The sequence below is a fragment of the Trematomus bernacchii genome, unplaced genomic scaffold (genome assembly GCF_902827165.1).
Source record: "Trematomus bernacchii unplaced genomic scaffold, fTreBer1.1, whole genome shotgun sequence".
Taxonomy (NCBI): Eukaryota; Metazoa; Chordata; class Actinopteri; order Perciformes; family Nototheniidae; genus Trematomus; species Trematomus bernacchii.
In genome coordinates, this window is record NW_022987604.1 from 292,965 (window position 1) to 298,925 (window position 5,961).

Genomic DNA, 5,961 nt, shown 5'->3' on the forward strand with positions numbered 1-5,961 from the left:
ACTGATTGTCAGAAGCGCATCCCCCATCAAGCAATTACCTGTCTCTATTTCCTTTTTATTTATTTTGACTCCTGTGTGTTTTGTAACCTTGTGAGAAGATGGAAACAGAGCGAGTGTGCACGGAGGAGAGGTTAGAGAACATTGGAATGCGTTGAAGAAGAAGAGCTACAGAGTTACTGGAGTGACATGGGTGTCTTTGAAGGCCTCACAGCAGGGGGGGGGTGGAGGGGGTTGGTCCTCTCCAACCCTCTGCTCCTATATCTCTATCCCTGTGCCAGTTTTATCCGAGGGGGGCAACGAGGGTCTTTGAAGGCGTCCCAGCAGGAGGTGTATGATTGTGCGTGTGTGTGTGTTGCACATAGAATCATTACGTATAGATGTATGCTTTCTGAGAACATTGTTAAATGAGAATAAATTAATTAATTCAGGTATTTATGCATTTGTTTGCACATGTTGGCCTGCGTGTGTGATGGGAGAGCGGCCCATCTACAATACCTCTCACTCTGTGTGGTGGAGAGCTGGAGCTGCTGGAAGGCGGAGAGACAGGCAGCTCTTCCCCTCCACACATCTCTGTTCAAAGGCGCCATCAAAGTCTGGCAGAAATGTCAGTGCTGCAGGCAGGGGACCGGCCTCTGAATGTCAGTCCTTCTCAGGTCAACACCGAGAGCCAGCCCGCCCCGTACACACAGAAAGAGACGGAGAGGGGGGGCATAGAGACACATAGAGTAGATGAAGATGAAAAGGCAAAACACGGGGACAGTGATTAGGGGAACATGATAAAATGGTGGAGGAAGAGAGAGCGAGACGGAGTTATGGAGGAAAGAGAGTGATAAGGAACAGCAGGTAGATTGCAGGGCAAAGTAATAACAGAGAGTATAAGGGAAAACAATGTTGAAAAAACTGAACTGTGACTTTGATTGAATGTAATATATCATATGTTTAGTTGAAAGCAATAATATTAAGTTTGAACAAATATTATGTTCAACTTAATTGTATTGCTTTCCACTAACCTAATACAGTTATGCAAAAGGTGTTGACATTACACATTTAATTCAAGTCAACGTTTCAGTTTTTTCAGTGTGGTTGTTTGTGGTGAGACTTCCAGCCCGTCAGTGTGTGTTTGTAGCAGGATGTCAAGTGACTACTGGGCAGAGATCTAGGCGAGGCTATGAGTGAGAGAAGTAATAAAGGGAAAACATTGAAAAGCAAAGCGGACAACGCAAAAACGTCCTTGCATCCGTTTGCATCTGAAAAGCAGGACTTGTAGAGATAGATTTAATAGCAGACAGACACACAGAAATAGAAAGAGACGTGTGGACTCATACAGCAGACACACATACACACACACCGCCACACTAGTGATTGTCCCAGTGCAGGCCATGAGGAGCCTGTCAGATTACAGGAGGGTAATTGAATGGTAAGGAAGCAGACAACACATCTAGCACAGCCGGACTCCAGAGGCGGCCGCCACCATACCAGAGCTCAGGGGAAATTCAGGGCCCACTTAATAGTGAATTGGAGAAGGGACATTGCATGCGTGTGTGTGTGTGTGTGTGTGTGTGTGTGTGTCGGGGTATGAGTTTGTGCGTGAGTGCTTGGTAGGTGTGGGACAAAGGAGAGCGCTCATGGCTGCAGAGAAAATGGTCACTAAAAATCTGAAGAAGGCTGATTTCAGAAACTACTTGACATGAGCAGGCGGAAAAAACACCACGAGAAACATTTGAGAGGCATGACAAAGCAGAGAGAAAGAAAGAAATAACAACAGAGAGAAGAGACACAGAAAGAAAGGCGGAGGTACAACATGAGGAGATGCTGAGGGGGAAAGAGATAAGGCAAAAGGGAAGAGGTGGTGAGAGGGAAAGTGAAATGCAGAGGTAGAAAAACATGAAGGGGACAGAGGGACGGCGGGAAAAAGAGGTCAGGAAGGGAAAAGATACAGAACCAAGATATGAAGGTTGAAGGAGAGCTGCTATATGAGTGTCCATCTACCAATGAGTCTCTAATAGCAGAGGAAATTGACAAGGAAGTCAAACAAAAGCACTGAGGAGCGCTGTACACGACGAGAGGAAGACAAGTGACAAATGAATAGAGATTTTTCTTTCAGTGGCACTTTAATGGCAATGAACACTTATTTTATTTTATTCCCATATGAATAGGGACAGAAGAGCAGACATTACGCACGCATACTATGATATTGATTGAAGGAGGTGTGTGTGTGTGTGTGTGTGTGTGTGTGTGTGTGTGTGTGTGTGTGTGTGTGTGTGTGTGTGTGTGTGTGTGTGTGTGTGTGTGTGTGTGTGTGTGTGTGTGTGTGTGTGACAGGAAGCAGACTTCTGTTCGGGAGCCCAGCGGCTGGTAAGAAACTAACAAGAAACTTCACTGTAGTGAGAAACAGTGGAGAGGTTGTGGTGAAATAGATAGAAAAATAAAAAGGGGGGGGGGGGGGGGGTGTATGTGAGGAAAGAGGGGAGAGACAGGGAGGAGAGAGGAGAAAAAACAAGAAGGTCTGCTGGGTGTAAAGTTTCCCCTGGATATGATATGTGGATATGGGGAAGTCATCAAGCCTGTGAAGTGGAAATAATAAAGAATTAGGATTGTCTCCGAAGACAGGGGAATTAATCCAAAATGAATTACGAAGGGGGGAAGAGGAGAAGAGGGGGGGGGGGGAAATCAACATCAGCTATTTCCTTTTTCCTCTGCTTCAAGGCAGATAGGGGGCGGTTTGTGCGAGAACTGTGAATCCCATAAAAATTAAATTAATAACAAAGGGAAAACACACACACACACAAATAGAAGCGGAAAAAATTAGTAATACGTGGGTGGGGAGAGATAGTCGTACAGAGAGCAAGGGTACAGATGGGAAAAAAAGAGACAAGAGAGAGATTTGAGGGAAGTGAGGGTGGGCACTGTTGCTGCCAGATTGCACTGCTCTTTTGTTCCCCCTCGTCTCTCTGGAAAGGGCTGCTGGTGTTAAAGAGGAGATGCCGCGGAGGCCATTGTAATAAATGCCACTTGTAAATTGCGGAGTGGAATTATACAGCGTGCAGATGGATCCATACGCCTGAGCAAAATGTGGCCAAAAAACCGGCAGCGATAATTAAGACTTAGGGGGTGAATGACAGAGCCATTTGTGACGACGGAATATGGCGTCTCCGAGCTCTCTGGGAAACAGAAGGGCTCGGAGAGGCTCGGTGTCACAAAACATTACCCACACAGCTGTTGGCTTTATGAGCAGCAATGGTGTACTCCCTTCCTCCCGCTCATCCTACTCTCTATCTCTTCCTTCCCCCCCCAAACACACACACACACACACCCATCTCACCTTGGTCACCACACAGGGGTGCTGTTCTTTTCCAGTTTGTGCCATTTTAAAACAACCACCCACCTTTTCTCCCTCCCCAAAACACATGCATTGCCACCCCCTTCTTTTCGCCTCATACCACCATCCTCACCATCTCTGAGGGACTAGACAAGGACTTGTACTCCATCATTCATATCAAGGGAGGAGGAGGAGGAGGGGGGAGGTGGCACTCGGCATGCACACAAACTGTAGAGTAACACCCGGGCTGAAAATTCAATAAAAGGCAACGACACTGACAGTGCACGGTACTGTTTTGAATGGGAGTTGGGCTTACTGGGGCTCTGGGCTGACTGTAAAGTAGGAAAATCGAATTGTGGTGTTTTTCTTCCCTCTCTCTTCTGTTAAAAAAACATTTTTGTATGCCATCCCTGCGCTCACAATGTCCATACAAGTCATGCTACAATGCTTGTAAGGTTCAGAAATCATGTCTGTGCTTTGTTCATACTGCTTTGTATTTCAAACACACACAAATATATTAAAAAAACATTAGACATCCTGGGAATTCACCGCACATCCTGCTCAACAAGTGTACCTGAATACCTCTTTTGCTTTGTGACACTGCATAAATTGTCGCTATCTCTGCACAAACACAAAACTCCCGCTCATTTATCCTACTTGGCGAATAAAGTGATTCTGATTCTGATGTCCCCCAAACTCTGCCCTCTCCGTCTCTTCGCTAAGTCCATCTATCTCTCTGCCTGGCTGGCCAGCCAGCCTGTCTTTTGGTCTCATCTACCTCTTTGTCTCTGTCCCGAGGGCCTCCGCAGCGTGCAGAGTAGCCCACGAAGTCTTAACTCAAACGAGACCCCTTCGCGCCCCGTTAAACCACCGACCTTCTCTGTCACTCCTGTCGCCCGCTGCTGCCGACGACGGGGGCCTGAGCTGCAAGCTAAGAGACCCCGAGCTCAATAAAAGTGTGGGTGATTAAACAACTCCCTGTAATTGCTCCTTTTGTGCAGAAATCAAACGGTCACACTTATTACGGAGGCAGGGGGAGAGGGAGGTCGGGAGCAGCCGCTTCCGCCGAGGGCTAGACACCCTCTGTGACCTTCTGCCCTCCCGTCACTACTCCTTTATCTGACCAAACAACTACTGTGGAGTGTGTGTGTTTACCTGCATGTGTGTGCTATGTGCCCGAGTGTATGTTAAGTATGCAAAGAAAGCAGGCAGAGTAGAACAAAACCAGAGCTCCCCTCAGTGGCCGATGGCTGAACTACACAAGAAACAAGCGAAGTGCAGTTGTGTGCCACCAGCCAGCTGGCTTTGGTAATGGGGGACAAAGCCAAACCAGGGGACCGTGTCCAACATGAGGCCCAGGTTTCAGAGATCATAGTAACAGGTGAACCATACACATCATCTACTAGTCACACACGTACGCAGCTATCAGTACAAGGGCCCAGCCACAGGGCCCTGTCAAATGGGTCAGCTTACAAAGGGAGGGGCCCAATTACCGTAGCCACAAATACACACATAAAGTGCCTTTCAAGGGCCCAAGAGTGCTTCAGCTTCCCCGTGATTATGCCCACTCTCTACACACCCAGCACTTGTCGTACACATACAGAAGCTCCTTTGCCAAAATAGCCATCAGACTTTCTGCAGCGGAGATGGTTTGAAAGACGAGAGCTTTCTGTGGTCAGGGAGAGACAGAAAGAGTAAACAACAAGGTGAAAGCATACCCTGCCATATTTAACCAGCAGGGATTAGATCAATGTCAACTTGCATGAATTTATGATGCAATAAATCAATTTATGTATGGATGTAGTTTTATCATGCTTGTAGTACTGCAGTATATGTAACTAAATGAATAACTTTTGAAAGGAAAATGGGTTTGAATTTCAAAGATTCAAGAGATTCAAAAGATTCAAAAGGTTTAATGTCACATCATATACACAACTACAGTGTAGCTGCTGTGTAATTAAATAAAAACTTTGGACACAGGTTCCTCAACAATGCAATATAAATATATACAATATATACAAGATATATACAACATTGTAGATGTCATGCTGCGGTGTTATGGTTATTCATGCTATTTTCAATATTCTATAGTTAAGAATGATGACAGCAAAATTAATGCCTATATATTTTCTTACTCTGATGTCAATCCCTTGATGGTATATTAATACACTGTATTTCGAAAGTGCAGAATACACATATTTTGTTTAATAATCAGCCTGTGGCTATTATTCATTAATCCCTTTCTTCAGCACTAGCATTAAGGTTTAATGTTTATACAATAGGGTCAATGTTCATAAAAGCAGAACCTAATGGCTCTATGAATAGTGCTGATTGCATATAATTGATTTATGCTACCACATGAACTTAAGAGGAAATGGGATTCAAATAGAAAAGGTCCCCCAAACATCATACTTCACCTACTATTGCATCAACCTTTTCAAGTGCAGTAATTTTAAATGTGAGAGTCTGGTTTGTTTTGCAGACTTCAAATAGAATACAGCCCTAAGGTGTGTGTGCCGGTGGAGTTATGGTGCCCCCTTCTGCTCAAAATGTAAGGTTTCAGGCACAATATATACACCTCTGAATGTGATGTTAGGCTAATACTTATTTTCCACAGAGACATCAAAGGAAAGGAGACTGTA